The 12,626-nt window shown below is 43.5% G+C and overlaps 1 long non-coding RNA gene across 1 annotated transcript in view; it reads right to left on the bottom strand.

The window, feature by feature from the left end:
* The window catches only part of LOC135386069 (uncharacterized), a 28,315-nt gene extending 28,197 nt beyond the window's left edge, over positions 1–118 (bottom strand). Inside the window, exon 1 of the long non-coding RNA XR_010420584.1 lies at positions 38–118. This is a non-coding gene — a long non-coding RNA (uncharacterized LOC135386069). The remainder of the gene's footprint in view (positions 1–37) is intronic.
* Positions 119–12,626: the final 12,508 nt, after the last annotated feature.

Here is a 12,626-nt window from a genome sequence, read left to right as displayed (position 1 = left end):
AGCAATGCGACCCTGTGACTGAACAACGGAGGCTCACCCTGAGGGACGCTACCCGGTGACGCCATCTTGGAAGACGCCTCGGATTGGAAATCGGCGGACGCCTCCGGGGAAAAATGAACCGCAGCGACACTGTCACGCAAGGTTAGTCGCGTTTTGTTCTGTTCGTGGATGTCGTAAGAGGATGTGTTGTGTCAGTTATCACAATCGTCGTGCTTGCTTCGCGGCCTTTGGGTTATGCTGCATCGCAGTTGCCGTGATTGCGTATCAGGCGATCGAACAAAGGACGACAACGCAATTGCCGTTCGCGGGTGTCTAACGGTTGCAGTGCGAACTAATATGCGGAATGATGAATTGGTGTGTCATTATTTCGTTGTATCCCGAACGGGTTTGTACACCTCATGAGTGTTACGTTGTGCGCGTCGTGCAGTAATTTTTGCAACGTGCTGAAGTAATGAAATTGCTGCACAAATTTTCTGTGGTCAATCGCAGTGCTTGTGTCAGACAGAAGATGACCTTTCATTTTTTTCCAGTATTGATACACTTGTAAGAAACCCGAAATAGTCATGCACCCGAAGCAAAGAAAAGCGATGTGTTAGGAGTAGCAGAACAAGTCGGGAGAGGAGTTCAATTTTTCCTCGTTTTTTTTTTCTTACAAACAAACAAACAAAAACGCTGTGTAGGCCACTTCGCTTGTCACTGTTTCTGCGGCGAATGGTTTATTATTTCTCTTCTCAAACATTAACTGAGTACGCAATTGCACAAGGGACACAGTTTCAGTTATATATGTTATTGGGCTACCTATTTGACAATTTTAGCTGAAACACTCTTTAACTACTGGTTATGTTGGATTAACAAAGCGCCCACCTCTAGCCGGGAAATCCACATAGTTCTCAAAAGAGTACAAAGCTTGATGAAAAATAAATAAAAACGAATCCTGTCACCAAAGAGAACCGCGTCCAGCACACATACACACACACCCGAAGACCGTCATTGAATGCATTGAATACTTGAACCGTCATTGAATACAGTATGTGCTTCGTTTTTCTTCCTTTTCTATATTTGTTCTAGAAAACGAGTGACAAAGCAGGTGAAATGCAACAAGCTTGTGGTTTGTGTGTGTGCTGTGTATGTCCCCAGCGATTCTGACATTATACACACACTTGGTTGAAACTTCTGAACTACATATTGAACTCCATCGCTTTATCTCGTCATCTGTTTGTACTTTCTGTGTATAAGAGTCCTTTGGTAGCCAGTTCGACTTTGTCGCTAGTCACATCCCCATTTTTTCCTTTATCACATCATCATCAACATCATCATCACCAAGCTAGGATGCACTTCATTGAAACCTTATTGGACTGAGTGAGAAACAAAACAAGTAAAAACATGTTAGCCATAATTTCACTAGCGTTATTCTAGAATCTCTGAGTTTCCACTCCGAAGTGTATTTGCTTGCTGTATATATATAACGCTATATATTAAGCTGTCTATTTTTTCAGAAAGCTAGATTGCGTAGATAACGATTAGTTCGCGCATATTGCGATCTGCGGAGAAAAAAATAATTAAATGGGAGAGCAATTGCAGCCCCTATAGTCCCCAATATAGGTTGATATTATTCCCCATTTTAGTCCCCTGACCCTGAAACTCACTCCTCAGCACTATAACTAGTCCCTAAACTTCCCGTAAATTTGGATACATTTTGTCCCGGAAGGGTCTAACGGTTGTCTTAATGAATCTAGTCCTCAAAAAGGACTAAAATTACTCCTTTTTAATCTTTCGAGTATAGTATGTAATAGATAATATAAAGGAGAACGACATAATCCAATTATTGCTAACCAAAATGCCATGGCAAATGTTCACAACAAAGTGTGAAAAAAAAAAAAAAAAAAACTACCTACTTACGGTTCACTCAATTTGAGCGTCTGTATATCACGATAACTGTCAACTTGAGATGCAGGAGTAAGTGACAGTTCCCGTGCTGCTCTTGTGGTTTAAGTACTCCATATACTAGCATTATGCTCCATTACAAGGCAATATCCTTGACGGGGATAGCCGGTCAATCGAGTAAACTGCTCAGCACCCCTGCTCGTAAAATTTTAGGACACGGATAACGCTTGGGGTGCTGTAGGATGCAGCTCCTGCTGATTTTACTGCAACCACACAAAGTGGCGAGGCGTTGTTCGTTCAGGGCATCAGCACCTGTTTTCCCTTCCGTTGTTTGAATTCGTTCCTGTACCTTTGTGTTGGGGTCAGTTGTGTACCGTGTCAAAAAGAAAATAAACGTGAAATAGAATACACGGGAAATATTTTTGTCGTTATCGCCTATTTTTGGCCGTTGTGCAGCCTTATATGGCTCCTCTGCTGAGCTATATTGGTGAAAGCGACATCGCGTATATCGCTATATGTGGTCGCTATATGTGTCACTATATCGAATTGCCATGACAATGGGTATATGTGGTGAAATGTCGACCGAATAACGTTAAAAGACTCTGAGGTATAATAGCAAGCGGAAGCCGCGAAGTCGCCCTATTTATTCCACGCCTTTTGAACTATTCTGAGACCCGAGGACGTATCGGTTTATTCTCATCAGTCAGACCTCAGGGATGGATCTTGCGTGAATGACGATGGCAATGGGCTATGGATGACGGCAGAACACACTTTCCGTCTCATCTTCATTTATTAGGACGTAATTAGCCTTCATCACACTACGCTGTTTACACGCACAGCGCTCATCGACGTGCTGTAGGGGACACGGTTGTCTAAAATCAGCACTCCGTGGTTTACCTCATCTCAAATCTCCAGGTGTTGCATTACTATTTCTTTCGAGTAATAAACACGTGCAGCACATGGTCCACCTTCAAATACAATATTCGCACAACACTTTCAAGCGCAACAGAGGTAATATGGGACGGCGAAGTACAGGCGATTTTAGCTAACCGTGCCCCCAACAGTCGGCTCGTAACACCAGATTCAAAACCTTCAGAGGTTAGGTTAGCTTAAGAAAAATTAGAGGAGAGTGATGCCCAAAGCGCACATTATACACCTTACAGGTGTATAATACAGCCTTGGCAGCACATATAGCAAACAGCCGAGTTGAATATGTAATCAGAGAAACTTTCTTAACACGCGCTCGCTGGGTATATATGTTAGGCTTCTTGGACGAGTTGGGTACAAATATAAAATGAACGGGACACTTTCTAAACGCAAAGCAAGACAGACACTGAGCTCTGTGGTCATGCCACTTGCGCTCCATGCATGTTATCTCTCTTCTGAACCACCCAACTTCGCACGCATGGTAATCGCCTTCACGCAACACGCACATACACAATAGAGTGTTTGTCGAAACACCGAATCATTCATTCCCGAGTGACCAACACGCATTAACGGGAAGCTCCTAAAACTTCGCATACCCGAACTATACGATATTGAGCGCTCTTGGACATCGTACTTCCCCCTCGCCCCTCGCCCTGCGAAAAACTCGTCTTTTGCGTAAGAATTTGTTGGTGCCGCGATTTTTGTCCTTTTTGGCCCCGAAATCTTTCCCTGTCGGACGTGTACAGCTTCTGCACCCTCTGCAGTTCCCCCCTTCAAGAATCCCGAGCACGCTGGCATGCTGAGCCCCTATGCGATGAGAGAGCATCGGAATGCGCTGCCGAGGCTCCGGAGAATCCTGTTATTATAAATACCGGTGTCACCCCGGTTATAAATGTCTTGTCTGCTTGCTCGCACAGGGCTCATTTATATGCGCTGTCGGGGAATATTCGGTGCGTTTCTTCTCTTGTTCAGGAAAGTTGGTGTCTTACAGATAATGGCTGGGCCAAATTTGCTGGACCGGGAATGAAGAGACTGTCTGGTGTGTGCGTGTATGTGTGAGAAAGGACGACTGTTAGAGCTACAAGAGCGTGCTAATGGCGGGTCCGATGTTTTGAGACAATATATGTGAAAAGGGACAAAAGGTGGGTCTTCAAGAGGATGTTCACCCATGATTTATGAGAAGTAAATGGCTCCGTGGGAATGGAAGCCGTGAAGACAAATGTGGAGGGTTCAGAAAAGCTGCAAGGAATGAGTCATGCAACATGAAACACCCGCAGAAATTATTTCGCGTGCAAAATATTAATATTTCGTTCTCATTAAAATTTCCCACGTCATTTCGCTTTTCGTGCTTCCTTTGTTCAATTTAGATTATTTTACCAGCGTTTGTGTTTCAGCTATCTCTCTTATAGTAGACTCCTAAAAAAAGGGTGGAGCAGTTCCACATTTTAAGAGGTAATAGTTGTAAGAGGTATAGGTAATACGTTGTGCCTAAAAGGCTGCAAGGTTCTACCCGCTACCTACGAATGATAGGGCCACCGCTTCTGATTCGCTGAGCGAGGGGGCGTACGCCTTTTTGTAACACTTTGCTTTTACCACCCTTTTATACCCTCTATCAACTATAGAAGTTACCACCTTTTCACATCCTTTTTTCTTAGAGTGTATATACAATTCACGGTTCACCATTACACCGTCAACTCACTTCGCTGTGCCTTACTCAGTTTTGAACGACATTTGCAGGAGTGCACATTTTATTTCACCACTTCACGGCCCTTGACGAAGTACTAGTCTAATTCAAAGAAGCCAAACTAAAGAAGATTTTGTTACGAATTCAAAACTTCACGCGCGCACTATTATGCGCTAATAAATATATTATGCGTGCATATTTTAATCAAATGTATGCGCAACATCCTCAGATCGATCCAAAGATGAATTATGTTTCGACACTGCATGATGACCGTGTAATGAGCAGTAAGTGTTTCGACTCATTAATGTCCAACGAAGAGCAGTAAAAATGCTCCAGAAAAGCTCCATGTTCTCCCATCAGGTTTGCATCATCCACGCCCGGTCTATCGATCAATTGTGTGCATCAATATGATCACCGTCCAGGCCAATGACCCTTGGCGGTTTCAAGTTATTATGCAACTGAACCATATACGGTTTAATGCCGGTCACGAAATCAACCCTGGACAGCGTTTCTCTTGACGAGGGAAACAATAAATACAAGCGAATGCGACTTGGAGACGTTAAATTTCACAGCCTTTTCTGGAATCTAACTGGAGTCCTCACTGGAGTCCTCGAGGCTCTGTACCCCTCCTGCTTGTTCTTCCCGTTGAGTGGTCGTTCCTATACTATAGGGTACGGGATTATTGGGTGAGAAGTTAAGACCTTTAGAAATCAAATTTTCGCCCCTGCTATTTTCCACTAAGCAACATCTCATGTTTCAATACGAGTGTTACGCTATAAGGGTATATTTTGCTGTCCCAGCTTTATGATGACGGTATAGTTTGATATGCCTGTCAAAGAATGCACAGGATTTTTTTTTTTTTTTACTGCCTCCGGTTTCTTCAGCTTCCCGATTTCTGGATTAATTGCATGCATGACTGTTACACAACTCCTCGCCTTGTTCACAAAAATACCTGCGGTACCTCATACCTGCCAAACATCACATATATTTTTCTGGAAGGAACATACAGATATTGTTTTCGTGTCATGATCATTTTTTCATGTTTATTGTCATGATCACTTACTACCTACGTTCTGCACGAAGACGTGAAAAACTTAAAAAGCCGTTCCTCAATTTTCTGCCACAATTTCTTGGCTATCATCTGCCACAACAGGTCTGGCCATGTTTCATGGCTTGGCTCCTTGTCATCAGGCCGTAATTAATGATGATTATCTCACTGACGTCGCGAAGTATGAACTCTAATGAAATTCATGCCCCAGGCCCACCCATGTAGCGTATGTGAGCCCTACTGACTTTGTCTTCTGCCTCGCGTTCACTGTGCCGGATGTGCCTGTGATAATTATTCTAAATAATGTGAGGGCCAGATGGTCACAGGAGCCGAGACTTTATCGCCGAAATCGGCGCAATTATTATTTCAGCTTCACAGCTACGGCGGTAGTGGTTTAGTACGGCTTGGCATTTAATTATACGGCCCTGCTTTGGTAGCTGAGATTAGCGTTTGAGATAAGAGCCTGATTGGACCGAGCTCGAATAAACGCGTAAAGTTGAAAATACACGGATAGGAACTGGGGTTGGAAGCAGGAGAGGTTAGATAAGGTTATATTATCCGATAACGCGATAAGGCTGGCCCCTAAATACACGTGTATTGGATGTTAGTATCTCTAGAAATTGCTCTGAATGGATGGTTACATGCATCTCGGGTGGGAGAGGCAAGATTTTCGTGGATTTTCTTGGAAGGGTGCTTTGTTTGTCGCTGTTGGCGTGTTTTATAGGGGCGGATATGTATAAGTACGTATGCACCTGAGTAACGATTAGAATTACCTTAATTTTGTTCGAATATATTCGGAAACATAAAAAAAAAACTACATGCGCATTTGTTAGCATCAGTGAAATCTAAACATAGGCACCTGTGAACATTATAAACGCTAGTGTGGATATCGACGTAATAAATTGTGCTTGCAGCGGACCTTCACATATTGTCACGAGACTACACACTCATGCTAATTTTATTTCACCTTTCTACATATTCCGAGCTTGGTGAGCTTGGTTATTTCTCGTTTGCTTTTTTGAGACATTGTGTCCCCTTTTCTTTTTCTTTTGCGTTGTATGCGTGCCGCGATAACTTGTTCCCGCTTCTAAACTTTCAAGCTGCAATTTACAATATGCAAGCGGCGAGGTATTCTGGAGGCATACACTCGCCCTTCGTTTGATGCGTTGAAGTGAAAGTATAGATTCGTCCGCCATTACCGATCAGTGTGCACCTACACATGCACACGAACCTACCTCTCTTTAGCCAGGGGGCGCCGCACGGCGCAGAAGCGCAGTGGGGGGGAATAGAGAGGAGGAGGACTCGCCATCCAATCAGCAACGCGGCAGCGTTTTGCTCCCCCTCTCTCCTTGCTTCACGCCGTACTTCAGCTGCAACACAGCTGAATAGTAAGAAGGAATTCGCTGAGCGGACGTGAGGGGAGACGCCTTCTCTCTTCCTCTGCTTTGCCTTCTTTCATCTTCTTTCTGTTCACTGCTCTAGATACGTATATATATATATAACTTTAGGTATCCCCAAAGGAAAGCTCCCCCCTCCCCTCTTTGCTTTCCCTCCGAAGTCTTCTTATAATCAGGTTTATCAAGATTAATCTGAGACCTTCATAAATTACCGTTTGCGGTGTCACTCGAGGAAATTTTCTGCCCCTCTGAGCCTTTCTCTTTTGCTGCTTTTTATGTACATATACGAAGTGTTTGTCTCATTAGGAATGGAGCAAGGAATCGGAGGAGAGCTTCTTTGGATTTCGTGCTTGTTTACTTATTCACCCGTAGGTCTGTCGGACACTGGTTTCTGCTTAGACGCTCTCTACGGATCCAAACTCATTTGAGGAAGCCTCTTAAATAATCCACGTATTCTTAATCATGCCACCAGCAGCGTTGGGCCGGACTGCATCTATTTTTCCCGCGTGCTCCAGGTCTTGTTTCCTACCTCGTAGAATATGTAGAGCCGCGTGGCAAGTTTTACTCGAGATTGCATAAAGGCCCGCGCTTTGACTTTTTCCCTCTCTCTCACTCTCTCACTCCTCGCGTAACTCGTCTGCATTCCTGTGAAGTCCGATGCCTCGTTGGTTGGTATTAAATATGCAGGAGTATACTCGGTTATTCAGTTATCACATATACTAATGGATTCACATGCTGTGCAATGAATAAGAGAAGTATTAGTGAGAGAGCGTGTTAATGATATCTTTCGAGAGAGAACTCGGTGTGATTGTGCATTCGTTTTTGGACGAGGAATGAGTTGCACACCACGAGCGTGAGACCTTTTGCGTAATTGCAATGTGCGCATGTATACCTCCAGAAAAGAAGAAAGGAACACAAGCGAACACAGAACAGAGTGTACCACGATTTCCCATACGTGCTGCGCGATTAGTGTCATTCGAGATTTTTGCTGCATCACCTTATTAAGTTCTAACACACAAAAAATTATATACTTATCCATTATTTCCGCGAAAGAAAAATGACGTGTGTATTCACACCTTTAAAAGTAACGACACACTGATGTGCTACACATTTTGCGCGTGCGGGCCGGAGCACGTATTGATTCCAGTTGACTAGACGTACGTTACCTCCCACAAAAAAACAGAAAATACATTATTGTTGTATTCCACAGAAACTTTTATCCCTATTATTTGTCACCGGTGTCACGATGTAATTGGAGCCGAAGCACCGTCTGGTACTCTATACAGCTGCACCCAACTCAGTATAGGCCACTGTGGAATATATAGATATGTATTCCGGCGGTGCTCAGAAATATATATATCTTTATACCTTCTCCTAATGACTTGCGTATGAAAATGACTCCCGAGCAAATGGTGCGTACCAAGGCTTTCCGCGGCTTCCCGCGATATTAAGCTCCTGTCAGCGGCAGGATTTTCAAGGTGTGCGACTGCTTCTACGCGGCCGCATTTGTTACGAGTATGCGCTAGAAAAATGAACTGGCGCCATGTTTGGCGGAGTGAGAGCTCGGTGGTGAGCAACCATGCGCATCAGCACGCTTGCTGCGCGCGCGGGCGGTCGGGCGGGCGGGCTTCCGTCTCTTGCCGATTTACCCCGGGTTCGATAAATGGCTCCCGCGCAGAAATTCACTAATTGCTATGCTACCTCAGTAATGATATTCACGCGAACGTGTTGTTGCTTGCTCCCGCGCAAGCGGTTTGCTTTTCTTTTTTGTCTCTGTTATCATAAAGATGCATGGGCGTTGTTGCGTAAGGGGCATACACAGATGAGTACAGGTGAGGGTATTGGTTTTGACGTGGGTGCTCGGAAGGTATAAGGATTTATGCGTGAGAAAGCTGGGGGCGTTGCCTTGTAGCGGTGCCAGTGTAGCGTGAAAGTAAAAGTTGCTTATGCATCAGTAAGTAATTTTTGACGATCATTTAGCAGCGACGATCGATCATATGCAGACAGGTGTCGGCTGCCAGTGACGTATAACGATTCTAGGTTTAAGAATTCTCTTTTGTTTATGGAAGTGCACCGCGATTCGCAGAAAAAATGAGTCTAATAACATACAATAAGATTAGTTCTTTTAGCATTGGCATCGCGTGGGTACCGCCAGCTCGCAACGGGTATCTATAGCGCCCTGCAAAAATCGATTTGAACAAATAAAAATAAATAGCAAATAAAATAAAATAAAAATAGCGACGTGAATTTGAGCTTCATGAATGCCGGAAGTCGGGAGATAAACGGTTAGAGTTAGGTCATTTCAGCCTGCACTCTACCACGAGGGTTCGTATTGTAGGACTGGGTCGGCTTTACGTCGATGCCGGCTAAATGCCAGCTATAACGTAGCGTTAATAAAACACGGACCCCGGAGCATAAAAAAGTTGTTTTAAATCTTTCTCATGTAAATGGGGCACACTTCTGTATATTTTTATTTATTTATTTACGTCAGGGGCCCTTCGGCCATTACATCACGGAAGGGTAAAAATTAACTTTTCATACACAATTCATACAACAAAAGATTAAATACAACACGATAAAAACGAAATACAAGACAATACACATTGAACAGTACAATAAATGATGGTTCAAGAAAATATATGTATCACAGATGCTCTGAAAACTTCATTGTCGCGTGTGCGGACAACCAGGAAGGTTATTCCACTCTGATATTGTATGGGGGAAAAATGATCCAGAAAAAGATGATGAGCGGCAATGAGGGCGTTTAATCTTCAGTAGGTGATCTAAGCGGGGAGAGATATGAGATGCAGGGTGTAGCAAACGGGGAAGATTTGACGGGTGGCAATACAGTTTGTGCAGGAGACATATAGTCTGGATACATTTCGTCTTGTCGACAAATTGTGTAAGCCTAGACGGTTCTTGAGCCCAGATACACTAGTATGAGGGTGAACAAATGAACCTGGTTGCACGGGTCTGTACGCCTCCGAACTTTTTGGTGAGATAATCTGGCATATATGGCGTATACACCTTTGTTGTGCAGGTTCCACGCAAGGGGAAACACGATGGAAAGGAATATGTTCTGAGGTTGAAACACACAAGCAGACGAACACAAGCTGTTCGATCTCGTGAGTGCTTGGTTCGATTCCCACCTGACATCTAAATGGGTCTAATCCTTCCGGAGTATTCTACAAAAACCATAATTTCAAGGATAATGGTCTAGAGAAAACACCATTTCAGGGAAGTATATTTCACTTAAAACGCTGTATGGGATTGATGCTTTGCAAGCACATTTCTCAACACGGTTATTACACCTGTTCAGCGTGCAAAAAATTGTCTTTATTTAAATTCTCGCCCCCTCTTGCACGCTGAAAGGCGAAAAAAAAAAAAAAAAAAACACTACTGCGCACGCATATAGCCTAACTCAGTTGACGTTGACGGTGTGGTTTTTATTTTGTTATATCGTTTTTTAACCAACACTGGAAGATGTGGATCCAGAAAAAAAAAAAAAAAAAAGAGTGGATATTGGGCGAAGGGTTCCTTTAAAATAAATAACGACCCCAGCACGCTGACAAGTATAAAGTAGCCATCTTTTCTTCTTTTCAATGCAAAGGGGTGTAGTTTTCGGGAAATTATAAGTGAAATTGAAATAAATAAATAAGTAAAAGATACGATACGTCGTTGTTAGGCTCCCATGTATGAGGCCGTTTCTTTCACTATAATATTTTTCAATAAGCTTCCGCTGCGTTTTGTTTGTTTAGGTATCGAACGCTGGTATGTATCCGCCGCCGCAAACACTGCTACGGGGCCCAGTTCATCGTTTCCCGGTTGTACCACGAGCATTCTGTACTTCCAACGAAAATACCTTTTGTTATACTGTTCGTACATCAGGCTAGCAACCTCAGTTGGTTATTACGACTACAATTTACTACAATATTTAACATACATAAAATACTCTTGAACTCAATATCAATGTCAACTCCACAATATCAATCAGATGTGTAACCTACTCCACGCACAATTGAAATTAACTGAAGGGCTATGACACTGATGAGTACAGGCAATGGCGTCCAACGATTATCGGCGCCGTGGCACCATGTAAATTACCGTATATATTTGCCTTTCCTCTTCAGGAACTTGCTCCTCTTTCTCGGGAAGTTTATAATAGGCCCTTTCCCAAAGCGTGTGGAACCACTTTTATTTCGTGTTTTGAAAAATATTCCGTTCTTGTGTTTCCATAGCATTAAATATTTGATGATTTTTTATTTTATTTTGGGGAAACAGCGTTGAGTGCCGGTGCTCTTAAAGTTTACCACTATCCCGATGGACCAGTGTAAACTGTGGAACGTCTCGCCGACTCCGGACGGCAGTGTGGCATCGATGAGCCGGCAGAGAGCAGCGCCGCGCGGGAAGGGATAGGGCCCCACTTCTCTCATTCTGCTCCCATCTGATTGGCTGCCTCCTTGGCTCTGCAGCTATGCGGCACACGCTCTGCCGTCTTGTGCTGCCCTCCACAGCCAAAATAGCGCGCTCAACTGCCAAAAAGTTTGGAGTGTTCAAAGTTTCCGGCACATGTCAATTTGATCACACATACGTATCGGAAATTCCTTCTTGGTGTACCTGAAACTGCTTTGAGCATAATTTATCCGCCAAATATAAATTATTCAAAGTTTGCTTTTGGTTGTCATCGACGTTGGGTGATAACATGACTGTACAATCAATCAATGCGCGGGTTGCTTTAATAAAGCTGCGTTATTTTATCATTAAGTCGCAATATGTCTCCTGAAAAATGTCATAGCGCGATGATTTAACGTACTGGACGGCTAACACTGTGAAAGACGACCGCATAAATTATTCACGATAATAAGTGCATCATTTCATGCAAGCACCGTGTAAGTAGAGGTCAGCGCCAGTGTCTAATGTTGGGGGCATGAGATATCCTTCATGGCTGTCCCAGTTAGGATAAAAAATTGGCCACGTCCTGCGGAAAGCCAAGGTCAGCCCTTGCCCCAGGAAGAGCCCCAAAATAGCCGCTTGCTTTGGGCCCCTCCTCTACTCCCACCTCCCTTTAAAAGATAAGAAAAGAAAAAAAAAAGATCGAGAACTCTCTTGTCTGGGTGGAAGATGTGCATGTTGCAATCAAGTTTTGAAAGTGACGAAAGGTGCAACTGCAATTTCCAGCTTTTCGAGCATATCGCGGATGAGAAAATGGTTTTGCTTGTCTTTATGTGGCTGGTATTGCTAATTGACATGAGTGGAACAGAACTTGAATCAGAATGATGAAGAGTATCATACTAAACTGCAAATTACCAGTTAGCAGGTTTGCTGTGCTCTGTTTGCTGTATACGTTTTGATGTACACAAAGGTACTACATTGCTCCTCAGCGGGCAACAATAATCATGCAATAAGGGGTACACAAACCACCGATGGAACGTAAAAGCGTTCCAGACCTATAAAAGCCGCATAATATAGCATAAACTTTAAGCAGACGGGATCTTCAGGAGAGGCTTGTAGAGAAGCAGGACACTCGTACCTGATTATCTATTTAAAAAACCAGAGCTCCTCATGCTAAGCTGTCGCTGATTACACTTAGGTAGTGCACAGTACAAATTGTAAGTGGTTCATATACACTATCATATATATTTACATTCTATGGGGTATAGCGCTGCCCAGGCGGTTCTTTGCGTTG

This window comes from Ornithodoros turicata, chromosome 2, assembly GCF_037126465.1.
Source record: "Ornithodoros turicata isolate Travis chromosome 2, ASM3712646v1, whole genome shotgun sequence".
NCBI classification, from domain to species: Eukaryota; Metazoa; Arthropoda; class Arachnida; order Ixodida; family Argasidae; genus Ornithodoros; species Ornithodoros turicata.
Note: the sequence above shows the minus strand (reverse complement) of the source record. Positions and strands in the feature narration are given on the sequence as shown.